The following is a 13684-nucleotide window of genomic DNA, read 5'->3' as shown; positions in this document are numbered from 1 at the left end:
GAGGGATTATTGAGACACATAATGCCACTAATAGTCCGGTTAAGCTAACCTATGATATGGATAAAAAATGCATTAATTTTTTGGATGTGGAGATCAAAATTGTAGATCAACGTATATACACATCCATTTATAGTAAACCTACAGATAGGAACACCCTCCTTAGAAGAGACAGCTTTCACCCAGTAGCGACCACTAGGGGTCTGCCATACTCCCAGTTTTTGAGGGTATGTCGGATCACAAATGACCCAGAGGAGACAGAAAAACAATTGCAAATAATGTTTGAAAAATTCATTATGAGAGGATATAAGCCCAAAGAATTATTAAAAGCTAAAGAAAGGGCACTGGGCATAGAGAGAAAAGAGCTACTGAGGTCTAAGGATAAAAAACAAATGGGCAAAATTATCCCATGGGTTAACGAATATAATACTCTGAGTAAGAAAACGGTCACTAGAGTAAAGCGACTGTGGCCAATGGTAACATCTGACCCCGATCTAACAGAATTGCATGGGACGCGGCTGTTGCCTAGCCATACCCGTAGTCGTAACATACGGGATATGGTGGTGAAAACTGACATCACTAATTTTCAAACTAAAAAACCAGTAAAAACTTTCTTAGGACGTAAAAATGGCTGCTACCGCTGCCTAGGTTGCACCACGTGTGGATATATGCAGGTGGGGACGTATGTAACCCATGCATACACAGGTAAAAAGTGGAAAATTTGTTGGCCATTAACATGCACTAGCAGATTTGTGGTCTACGTATTGTTTTGTCCATGTGGCTTACAATACGTAGGTAAAACCACACGGCAGTTCAAAGAGAGGATGGCACAGCACCGCACGGCCATTAGAGCTGCCATACAGTCTGGTAAAAGTGAGCAGCCGGTGGCTCGGCACTTTGCGATACAGAAACATGGAGTAGCATCACTGAAGTACATAGTGGTGGACCATGTCCCTGTATCCATTAGGGGAGGTAACAGACAAAGAAAATTATTACAAATTGAAGCCCAATGGATCCATAGGTTGGATACGATGGTACCCAGGGGTCTCAATGAATCCATGGGCCTGTCCTGTTTTTTATAAAAGGATCAAGTAAACTTAAATATAAAAAGATAAACTAAATCTAATACATCTAATAATCGAAGGAGGAGTAGGAATTAAAGTAGGATTACAAATAATAGCTATAAACAGGGTCTAATTGGATGAATATACTTAAGATGAATGAAATTCTGGATTACACAATAAGTATACACTTAGATTTATATAAATATGGCGGTAAAATAAAGCAAAACAATGTATTCACCTACATAAAATAGACATTTTATTAATATTTTAGTATTATTGGAATGGTTCACGAACCACCATAATTTTTATATATAAGTTGGTTTATACAGCACAGAGCAACACAAAATAGGAGAGATATGGAGGAATGGTTTAAATGACTGCACATAAATATGATTTGTTTTGTTTTGCACTAATATGATGGCTTGATGTACATCTCTTAAATGTTTACGTTTTTTTCACTTAGTTGTTTATGTTGGCATGGAAACTGTTCCTTGCGTCTCCCCTGGACATCCTGTCGCCACGGGTTACGAGCGACGCGACTTCCGGAAACAGCGGGTGACGTGACCGGAAGTGCGTGAGATGACGGCCTGGTGGACGGGCGGGAGTCGCAGCGGGCAGGACCGAGGACGGTAAGGTATAAATTTCACTTGTTTGATGTGTTATATTATCCTGAAGACTGGGGTAACACCCCGAAACGTTGATGATATGCAATAAAACAACACAGTTATTCTGAAATTGTTCTGCTGTCCTGGAGTGCTGCTACTATTGGTGTATATATATATATATATATATATATATGTACTGATATATATATATATATATATATACTCTCCCAATAACAGAGTCACTCCTGGGCTGCCAATTCGGTGAAGAAATCAAGGTGCTTTAATCAACGTTTCGGGGTACTGCCCCCCGTCATCAGGACACACAACACACATAGTGCAAACAACAGTGCTTAAATACAAAAAATACAACAACTTACAGGTCCCCAGGTGTCCATTGCCGCCTCCCATCGTGTGTCCCAGCGTCTTCCGCCCCAATTCCGGTCTCGACTGTAACGTCACGCCGGAAGTGACGTGCGCCGGCCCACAGCGACGGACCTGCATCGGTTTCCATAGCGATGCGGCTGCAAGCGTCACATCGCTATGAAACTTGAAAAATCAGTGAACAACATAACAAACCAACTTGTCATATATATACAAGTACAATCTTGATAAAAATGACATAAATATAATAAACTGTGAACGAAGGTTAAACCATCTGTGACTCTTTGACGCCATCTAGTGCTAAAAACCTCTTATGACAGGATGGATAAACTCACTTTTCCAAACTTGTGCAATGAATTCAGTGTATAAAGTGCTAAGTGCTGCATAAACAGGATTCTAATAAGGAATATTTTGTGCTGATATCAAATGTATCAGATGGTATGGAATCTCAAACTCCCACTTTATTGCACAAATGTTATATTACTCCCCATTAAGTAACGGCAGGATGCAACAATGTTGCAGGTTGTGTCAGTATAGGTCTGATGTGGTTTCTATCCCCCACGTACGTTCATATTAATGATAATATAACTATAAGTGCTATAAGAAACAGCTAAAATTAATTGACTCGTATAGACCATTTGGACTGACAGTATTTAACCGATGTATCCATTTGCATTCTAACTGCAATAGCAGCCTGTCCCTGTCACCCCCTCTTAAATCTGGTGCTACCTGGTCTATTATCCTATATCTCAACGTAGCCATAGAGTGTTTAGACACCAGGAAATGTCGCGCCACCGCTTGATCACTTTTTCCTTCATTAATTGCAGCTCTAATGGCCCCTCTGTGCTGGGACATCCTTTCTTTGAACTGTCGTTTCGTTTTTCCTACGTAATGCAGACCGCATGGACAGGAAAGTCGGTAAATAACATATCGCGATGAACATGATAACGGATATCTGATATCCAACATCTTTCCTGTCTGGGGGTGTGCAAATTTGTGACCCGCGATCATATAGCTGCATGTTACACAGCCTGAACATTTGTAACAACCACCCTTTTTAGATAAGAAATGCGTTTTAGGTGGTTGGATGCCTGTAATGTCCGTTTTGACAAGCAGGTCCCTCAAATTTGGGCCCCTAGCATAACTGGGGACTAATTTGGTATTTTTTAAGACTGTTAGCTGTGGGTCATTGGTTATTATTGGCCATAAAGCTTGCTGTATATATATACAGTTCCTGATACTAGGGTCTGTATGTATAAAGGAAAGAAACCGGAGGTAACGTTTCCTCCCTCTCATGAACTGAAAGCTCTTTTTGAAAAGGCTTGGGAAAATCCTGGCAAGAAGGTACAGGTTCCCAAAAGAATACTTAAAAGAAGCTGTAAGGGATATTGGCCTTTTGGGATCAAGGGCCAATGTCATGGCAGTATCAGCTAGGAGAGCATTGTGGATTCATCAATGGAATGCTGATGCTGACTCAAAGAAGGTGATGGAGTCTTTACCGTTTAACGGTAGAGTCTTGTATGGTGAAAGCCTCACTGACCTGATATCTATGGCTACCATTTTTACCTTATGTTGCTGCACAACAGAAGAAAACGCCCCACTATCAAATGCAGTCCTTTCGGCCCAATCAATGCAAAAATGGACAAGGGTCCTCCTTCCTTGCTGCAAGAGGAAGGGGAAAGAGGTCACAGGCTGTGGCAAGTTCCCAAGAGCAGAAGTCCTCTCCGGCTTCTACCAAATCCACCGCATGACGCTGGGGCTCCTCTGCGGGAGTCCGCACCAGTGGGGGCACGTCTCAAACTCTTCAGTCAGCTCTGGGTGCGCTCGGACCTGGATCCTTGGATAGTGGAAATAGTAACCCAAGGGTACAAATTAGAGTTTCAAGACGTGCCCCCTCACTGATTTTTCAAATCAGCCTTGCCAGCTTCTTATCTAGAAAGGGAGGTAGTATGCGCGGCGATACTAAAGCTGTGTCAAAATCAAGTCATTGTCACGGTACCCCCGTCACAAAGGGGGGAGGGTTTTTATTCGAATCTGTTCGTGGTTCGAAGCCGGATGGCTCAGTCAGACCGATTCTGAACCTAAAATCCCTCAATTTCTTTCTAAAAAAATTAAAATTCAAGATGGAATCTCTCCGAGCAGTGATCTCCAGTCTGGAGGAGGGGGATTTTATGGTGTCGGTCGACATAAAGAATGCTTACTTACACGTTCCCATATATCCTTCACATCAGGCATACCTGAGGTTTGCTGTTCAGGATTGCCATTACCAATTTCAGACGTTGGCGTTTGGTCTGTCCACAGCACCAAGGATTTTCACCAAGGTTATGGCGGAAATGATGGTTCTCCTGCGCAAGCAGGGAATTACAATTATCCCATACTTGGACGATCTCCTCATAAAGGCGAGATCCAAGGAGCAGTTGCTGAAAAATGTTGCGCTCTCACTGACGATTCTGTAACAACATGGTTGGCTCCTAAACTTGCCAAAATCACAATTGGTTCCGACGACGCGGCTGTCGTTCCTGGGTATGACTCTGGATACAGAATTGCGGAGAGTTTTTCTTCCACTGGAAAAGGCTCTGGAAATACAGAACATGGTAAAACAGATTCTGAAACAGGCAAAAGTGTCAGTCCTTCAATGCACTCGGTTGCTGGGGAAGATGGTGGCGGCCTACGAGGCCATTCCGTACGGCAGGTTCCATGCCAGGGTGTTTCAGTGGGACCTGTTGGACAAGTGGTCCGGGTCTCACCTGGACATGCACCGAAAAATAATTCTATCTTCCAGGACCAGGATCTCCCTTCTGTGGTGGCTGCACAGTTCTCACCTTCTGGAGGGACGCAGGTTCGGGATTCAGGATTGGATCCTGGTGACCACAGATGCAAATCTCCAAGACTGGGGAGCAGTCACACAGGGGAGAAACTTTCAGGGAAAATGGTCAAGCCAGGAAGTTTGTCTGCACATAAACATTTTCAAATTAAGGGCCATTTATAATGGCATTCTGCAAGCGGAACATCTTCTTCGCGGTCTGCCAGTCTTGATTCAGTCAGACAACATAACAGCAGTGGCGTGCATAAACCGCCAGGGCGGAACAAAGAGCAGAGCAGCGATGGCCGAGGCCACAAAAGTTCTTCGCTGGGTGGAAAGACATGCAAGCGCTCTGTCAGCAGTCTTCATTCCAGGAGTGGACAACTGGGAAGCAGACTTCCTCAGCAGACACAATCTTTATCCAGGAGAGTGGGGTCTTCATCAAGAAGTCTTTGCAGAAGTGACCAGTCGTTGGGGAATTCCTCAAATAGACATGATGGCATCCCGCCTCAACAAGAAACTTCAGAAATATTGTTCCAGGTCGAGGGACCCTCAAGCAATAGCGATGGACGCCCTAGTGACACCATGGGTGTTTCCGTCGGTCTATGTGTTCCCTCCTCTTCCACTCATTCCAAAGGTGATACAGATTATAAGAAGAACAAGGGTTCAGGCGATACTCATTGTTCCCGACTGGCCAAAGAGGGCCTGGTATCCAGATCTTCAGGAGTTGCTCATAGAAGATCCCTGGCCACTTCCTCTACGGGAGGACCTGTTACAACAAGGTCCATGCGTGTATCAGGACTTACCGCGGCTGCGTTTGACAGCATGGTGGTTGAACGCCAAATCCTAGCCAGAAAGGGTATTCCCAGTGAAGTCATTTCCACTCTTTTTCGGGCTAGAAAGGAAGTAACGGCAAAGCATTACCACCGTATTTGGAGAAAATATGTGTCTTGGTGTGAATCCAAGAAGGCTCCTATGGAAGAATTTCAGCTGGGGCGTTTGCTCCATTTTTTACAAGCTGGTGTGGATGCAGGCCTAAAGTTAGGCTCTATTATCATACATATTTCGGCCTTATCAATTTTCTTTCAAAAAGAATTGGCCTCCCTTCCAGAAGTTCAGACCTTCATGAAAGGTGTTCTGCACATCCAACCTCCATTTGTGCCTCCTGTGGCACCGTGGGATCTTGATGTGGTATTGCAGTTCCTGCAATCTCATTGGTTTGAACCTTTACGTAAGGTTGAGTTAAAATTCCTTACTTGGAAAGTAGTCATGTATTTAGCCTTGGCATCCACAAGGCGGGTTTCTGAGTTGGCGGCTTTGTTACACAAAAGCCCCTATTTAATCTTCCATGCTGATAGAGCGGAGTTGAGAACTCGTCAGCAATTTCTACCAAAAGTGGTTTCATCATTTCATGTAAACCAGCCTATTGTGGTGCCAGTGGCTACTGATGCCTTGGCAGAGCCGAAGTCTCTCGATGTGGTCAGAGCTGTGAAGATCTATGTCGCCAGAACGGCGCAGATTAGGAAAACAGAGGCTCTGTTTGTCCTGTGGGCTCCCAACAAGATTGGGGCTCCTGCTTCCAAGCAGACTATTGCACGCTGGATCTGTAATACGATTCAGCAGGCTCATTCTACGGCAGGATTGCCGTTACCGAAATCTGTGAAAGCCCATTCTACCAGAAAGGTGAGCTCACCCTGTGCGGCTGCCCGAGGGGTCTCGGCATTACAGCTTTGCCGAGCCGCTACCTGGTCGGCTTCAAACACCTTTGCGAAGTTTTACAAGTTTGATACCCTGGCTGAGGAGGACCTCTTGTATGGTCAATCGGTGCTGCAGAGTCATCCGCACTCTCCTGCCCGTTCTAGAGCTTTGGTATAAACCCCATGGTTCTTGAAACATCCCCAGCATCCTCTAGGACGTATGAGAAAATAGGATTTTAATACCTACCGGTAAATCCTTTTCTCTTAGTCCGTAGAGGATGCTGGGCGCCCGTCCCAGTGCGGGCTGTATCTGCAGTTTGAGGAGTGTGAGCTGGTAGATATCTCACCTTAATTTAAAATAATTAAATACAATTTTTTCCTCGAAATGTCCGTCTCCCTGGGCACAGTTCCTATAACTGGAGTCTGGGGGAGGGGCATAGAGGGAGGAGCCAGTTCACACTCATTTAAAGTCTTAAAGTGCACGTCTCCTGCGGATCCCGTCTATAGCCCATGGTTCTATGATGACCCCAGCATCCTCTACGGACTAAGAGAAAAGGATTTACCGGTAGGTATTAAAATCCTATTTTATATATATATATATATATATATATACACACATATATAAATATATAATACATATCGGAATGTGTCCCTGCTCATTATACATATAATCGCCTGCCGCAGCTTGCCGCGCTTAGATACTTACGCACATGCCTGCTAATAGTCACAGGGGCACAATTATCAGCAATCGTAACTCGTTTTCTGCAACTCATTTGCAAGCTTGCCGGGCACAGGGCCTAATTAAGACCTGCATTCACTTAGCGATAAAAAAAAAAACAACAGGATTTTTTTTGCAGTTTAGCCCCATGCATATGCAGTACGATCCGTACGCATGCGCAGTCTTTCGATAATCGTCCGCCTTGCGATTTTGCACAACGGGCCACACATCTGTATAACTATTGATAAAGTGAGGTGTAATAGTTTACATAAGTACGAATTTTGTATATATATATATTTTTTTTAATTGATTTAAGTACACATCTGAAGTCTCAGAGCTTGAGTTACAGTAAGTTCATTACTGGTGTTTATTAATATTGTTCATTCAATTTATATAGCCCCACCATAGTACACTGTGATATTATTGAATCATTCACATTGGTCCAGGTCCAATTACACTTAAGGGGGTCTGTTTATTAAGCTGGGAAGGAGCTTTACTTAATTCATCAACAGGTCAACACTGGAGAAGTCAGAGAATTTCCCAGCGCTCACTTGGATTGAAACAGTTGCAATTTACTAATAAACTAGTTTGAAATGTCTCTTCCCTATACCCAGCAATGGAGGACTAGCAGTTAGGGGCAGTACGGATCGTGTAATGGTTAGCATTAGTACCTCACAGCACTGAGGTCATGGGTTCAATTCCCACTATGGCCCTAACGGTGTGGAGTTTGTATATTCTCTCCGCACTTGCGTGGGTTTCCTCCGGGTACTCTGGTTTACTCCCACACTCCAGAAATATCACCAAATTACCCTAGCATGAATGCGTGTGCTTGTGCATGGCGGACTAGGTGGGCCATGTTGTTCTTATCTGCCATCACATTCTATGTTTCTAGTGAATCGTAACAGGCATCACTTTGTCCCCTCTGAGTAAGGTTACTGGGCACATGCACATGAGAATCTTACTGTGACCCTTATATTAATAAATATACCCCTCCATTCCCTACCACACGACATACACTAACTAGAGTCCATATAGTCACAAGCCAGTAATATTCTAGTTCTCTGCTTGGAATTATGGGCCTCATTCAGTGTGGATCGTATCAGCGATGCGATCACATACTGAAGTTTTTATTCCCAGCGAACACGTACAGGAGCCGTACTGCGGGTCCCCAAAGGGCTGCAACAAACTATCAATCACTTCGGACAAAGGGCTCCATTGTCAGTCCTATACTAAATTGTGATTGGATACAGAGCAGGGTTCCTTACCAGCCAGTAATAGTAGCGGCCAATGGTATTCTCATCTTCTGTTGAACACTTGCCGCAGTCACAGTTGTTTCCATGTTGTTCCATTACACATTTGGCATTATGTTGGTGGGAATAACCTTGCTATATACATACTTCTTGTATTCCTTACAGGGTCATAATATCTTAAGCGCTGCGTTTCGTCATATCTGAAGAACCACCACAATGCAAGAAAGAAGGTCCGTCTGCAAATAACTATAATGAGGAAAAAGAAAAACCAAAAGGGAATTTGTTTTATGTAGCGATCTTCTCACCTTGTACTCACACTGAGGCAGATTGGCAAAACAGAAGAGAGTAACCCAAGTAACCCCACTTATCATTTCCGATGCATTTCATTATACCAATTAGTAACTACTGCAAATCATATTACCTGTACCTCACACTTTCCTTCCTTGTATGGACACACATCAGAGTATATGAAGGCATGAATGTGGCTGTACAGGTAAGGATAAGCGCTGGTGGCAGTGTTTATAGGGGACACCTGGCGATCTTGTCTGTGTGTCTGACATTCCTGTCATCATAAAATTATGTAGCAGTGCTCCTACCAGTGATTGTAGGAGGAGGCACCTGGTAATCATGTATGATATTCCTCTCATGAAATGATTTAGCAGTGCTCCTACCAGTGGTTTTAGGAGGAAGAACCTGGTAATCATGTATGACATTCCTCTCATGAAATTATTTAGCAGTGCTCCTCACGGTGACTATATGAGGCAGTAATCATGTCTGTGTTATCCAGGTCGGGAAGGTGGCGACGTCTGATGATGTCATCAAATCAGTCCTTCTATTAAGTATGTAAGCCCTTCCCATTCAAGAAAACATTGCAGACCTTTCACAAGTCAGGAAATAGGGGAGAGAGGGCATTAAAGGTGATCTATCTCCCTTATCCTGTTTCCACACTCATGGGCACACTTGTTTGAAAGAGGGGAGTTGTCGCTTTCAAACAATGGGGTCTATTTACTAAGCCTTGGATGGAGATAAAGACATGACAGCTAAAAGCTGATTGGCCAGTCATTTATCTCCGTCCACTTTATCTCCATCCAGGCTTAGTAAATGGACCCCAATGTGCCCCCTCAATAATTATTGTCTGCTGATTACCCTATACTACAGATGGGGGATTCTAATACCCAGATCTCCCACATACTGACATCAATATATACAGGGGTCCCCCCATTTAATGTGGTAGGTTGTTTTGTTGGGCTACCATGTAATTAATACACATTTTATCTGTTTCATTGAAACATAAAAACAAATTGCATTACCATTTGCAATGGCATATTTTATTAAGAAGATTTATGTGTAGAATCCATGGGGGTAATTCAGACCTGATCGTAGATGTTCTAAATTTAGTACATCTACGATCAGTTTCTCTGACATGCGGGGGGGCACCCAGCACAGGGCTAGTCCGCCCCGCATGTCAGGCCTTGTGTCCCCCGCACTGGTGCAAAAGCTTCACACAGCGGCGATGCCTTCGCACATGCCAAGTAGCTCTCTCCCTGCGCTACCTGCTACCCCCTGCTTTCTTGCAGAGGCCGCATGTGATTTTACGCAGCCGCAGGTGCCCACCCACGCAACGGTCCCGACATGCCTACTTTGTCCAGACTGCACCCCACCATTAACACGCCCTCTCCCACCCTGCGACCACCACTGCCTGTCAATCTGATGCACGTGCGCACTCCCCAAAGGGCTTCTGAATTAAGCCCAATGTTTGTACTGTTTTATAAAGGTGGATTAATGCCAAAGCAAGAACCATAAATCATTTCTTGGTGGAAGCGCCTTGAGTCCTGTTGGAGAAAGAGCGCTATATAAATAATTATTATTAAGTTAGGAAAAAATTATTTTAGTTTTTTTTCGATAAATTTCTTTTAAAAACACTTCCTTGGCCGTTTTGGATAGACTTTCTTTGCCAGATGATGAGAGAGGCGCATACGAAAGATATTTTCTGGATATTATATAAGTCATTTAAAAAAACAAAAAGCTGCATAAATAATTATTGATAAAGTGACAAAAAAAAGGCCCGCTATGACGGGGTTACTATGGGATGAGGCACCTGGTGATCATGTTTGTGTGTGCGACATAACCCTCTTCATGACATTGTGTAACAGGAGATCCGAACAATTTGCCGGCTGTCGGGTTCCTGGTGGTCAGGATACCGACGTCGGAATACCGGCTCATCAAGTCTTTTCCCACTTGTGGGTGTTCACGACACCTATAGAGCAGGAATAGAATCTCTTGCGAGTACAGCGAGGCGAGCGCAGCGTTTGCCCTGCTGCCGGCATTCTGCCGAGCGGGATGCCACTGTTGGGATACTGACAGCCGGCATCCCACCCAGCGGGATTACGTATGTATTCCGTGTAGCAGTGCTCCTAACAGTGACTATACGGAGGGGGCACCTAATAATCATGTTTGTGTGTGTGACATCCCCCCTCTTCATGACATTGGCCCTCATTCCGAGTTGATCGCTTGCTAGCTGCTTTTAGCAGCAGCCGTGCAAATGCTAAGCCTCCTCCCTCTGGGAGTGTATCTTAGCTTAGCAGAAGTGTGAACGAAAGGATCGCAGAGCGGCTACAAAATAATTTTGTGCAGCTTCAGAGTAGCTCCAGACCTTCTCCTAGTTTGCGATCACTGCAGACTATTTAATTCCTGTTTTGACATCACGAACACGCCCTGCGTTCGGCCAGCCACGCCTCCGTTTACCCAGCCACGCCTGTGTTTTTATCTGGCACGCCTGCGTTTTTCCACACACTGCCTGAAAACGGTCAGTTACCACCCAGAAACACCCACTTCCTGTCAGTCACTCTGCAGCCAGCAGTGCGACTGAAAAGCTTCGCTAGATCTTGTGTGAAACAACATCGTTCTTGGTAATAGTACGACGCGCGTGCGCATTGCGCCGCATACACATGCGCAGAAGTGCCAATTTTTTGCCTGATCACTGCGCTGCGAATGAAAGCAGCTAGCGAACAACTCGGAATGACTCCCATTGTAGCAGTGCTCCTAACAGTGACTATAGGAAGAGGCACCGGGTGTACATATTTTTATGAATTTATATTTTTGCCGAAAAATCATCACTTACTTTATTGCTTTCTTGTTTAAGAGCTTTCTGTATACTTTATTTCTGGGGAATTTTAGCATAAAGAATTTATATATGTATAATGTACAGGTACTTTAGTCTATGCTCTTGTATTTTACATGATTGTGTTTTTCTTATATTAATCCATGAACCAATAAACTTGCATTTATTTAGTGATAGCTGTAAGAAATTTTTCTTTTTGAACATGCAAAATTGTTCCATTGTTGTGTGTTTGCCATGTTGTGACATCATTCACCTATTTCTGTGGAAATATCATATATGTAGTGGAAATGAAGGCTTTTCTGTGTCAACAATCCAATGTCTGCCAGTAGAATTGGTCTGTGCAGGGGGAGCTGGTTACCTCTTTATCAGTATGAGGCTCCCATGGAGTCAGCCCTAATGCTGGGAAGAAAGAGAAAATCAGGATGAGAGAAAAAAAAGACAACAGTGGAAGGGAAAATGAAAGAATCCTGAGAGAGAATAAAAGAAACAAATAACTTTCATGGTATGAGGAGGTGTTTGATATTGCTGTGAACTATGGGGCGGTCCAGTTGCTTGGCAAATCATTTAATAAAAAGGGTAAGCCCACTTGGCTTTCCCCTATCACCAGCCACGAGGGCTGCCATCAGAAATTGTGGGACCACGCCGTGCCGCTCCACCCCTATATGATGTCACACGTCGTGATGTCACATATTGGTGGAGTGCTGCAGACCTGCCGAAACAATTCACAGAGGTCTGTTGCAGAGGGAAGGCTTGTTTTTAAGAAGTACTCTCTGAACATCGGCCTGTTGCATAACCTGGTGCAGCTCCAGGTATCGACGGTAAGAGCCAGAGGTGGGCCCCACTTCTGTCTCTGTCCCAGCAGTCCCCCCCCTGATGGCTGCCTTGCCAGTCACTGCTGAATATATATTCAAAATGTATTCAACTATTTGTATTTTATGTTATGGTTTATATAGTGTGACCAGGAATTTGAATGTTTTGTGGATTTTGTTTAATCTAGGTTTCCGTTGTTAATAGAAACAATAAGAAAAATGCTTAATTTGATAAACGGTCATTAATCTACAAAGACCAATCACCGTGCTTATCACAGATATCAAACTTCTAGCCAAAACCATAGCTCAAGGCTGGGCATGCAGTCAATATATTGGCTGTTGGGTCCCGGTGTTCAGGAGACCGACGCTGGTATCCCGACAGCCAGCATTTTACCTACAAGCGGAGTCCCGGCACCCGCCCGGTATTCCCACTCAACTGGTGGGCCCATGCAATTTTTTTTAATTGGAGCAGCCTAGCCTGCACCTGTTTGGGCCGCCCCGCCCCCAATGCTGCGTCACCACCCTGCGAATGCCCGCCACTGTCAATCACATTGCGCCCATGTACTTCAGGGATGCGGCCACAATGTGGATGTCTGCCCAGCCAGGATGGGGCCGCTGCGCAGTTTGCCGCCACCGGCAAACTGCACTGTGGGCAGCATCAGCGGCAGGGTCTGAATGACCCCCTATAAGTATAATTTATTCAGGACTTGCCATTCATAGTTTCTATTCAAATATGCAGTCTGCAAATGGAAGGAACCACACTAATTACAACACCCAAGTGCAGCCCAGCACCCATATATATATATATATATATATATATATATATATTTCTCTGACGTCCTAGTGGATGCTGGGAACTCCGTAAGGACCATGGGGAATAGCGGCTCCGCAGGAGACTGGGCACAACTAAAGAAAGCTTTAGGACTACCTGGTGTGCACTGGCTCCTCCCACTATGACCCTCCTCCAGACCTCAGTTAGATTTTTGTGCCCGGCTGAGCTGGATGCACACTAGGGGCTCTCCTGAGCTCCTAGAAAGAAAGTATATTTTAGGTTTTTTATTTTACAGTGAGACCTGCTGGCAACAGGCTCACTGCAACGAGGGACTAAGGGGAGAAGAAGCGAACCTACCTGCTTGCAGCTAGCTTGGGCTTCTTAGGCTACTGGACACCATTAGCTCCAGAGGGATCGACCGCAGGAACTGGCCTTGGTGTTCGTTCCCGGAGCCGTGCCGCCGTCCC

The 13684-nt window shown here is 44.6% G+C and overlaps 1 protein-coding gene across 2 annotated transcripts in view; it reads left to right on the top strand.

Moving 5' to 3' along the window:
• The window catches only part of LOC135054772 (cytolytic toxin-alpha-like), a 184405-nt gene extending 172625 nt beyond the window's left edge, over positions 1-11780 (top strand). For both annotated transcript variants that reach the window (XM_063958094.1, XM_063958096.1), the window contains exon 7: positions 8681-11780. The gene's annotated coding sequence lies outside the window, so the exon portion shown is untranslated. The remainder of the gene's footprint in view (positions 1-8680) is intronic.
• The last annotated feature ends 1904 nt before the right edge of the window (positions 11781-13684 follow it).

Source organism: Pseudophryne corroboree, chromosome 3 (genome assembly GCF_028390025.1).
Source record: "Pseudophryne corroboree isolate aPseCor3 chromosome 3, aPseCor3.hap2, whole genome shotgun sequence".
Lineage (NCBI taxonomy): Eukaryota > Metazoa > Chordata > Amphibia > Anura > Myobatrachidae > Pseudophryne > Pseudophryne corroboree.
Note: the sequence above shows the minus strand (reverse complement) of the source record. Positions and strands in the feature narration are given on the sequence as shown.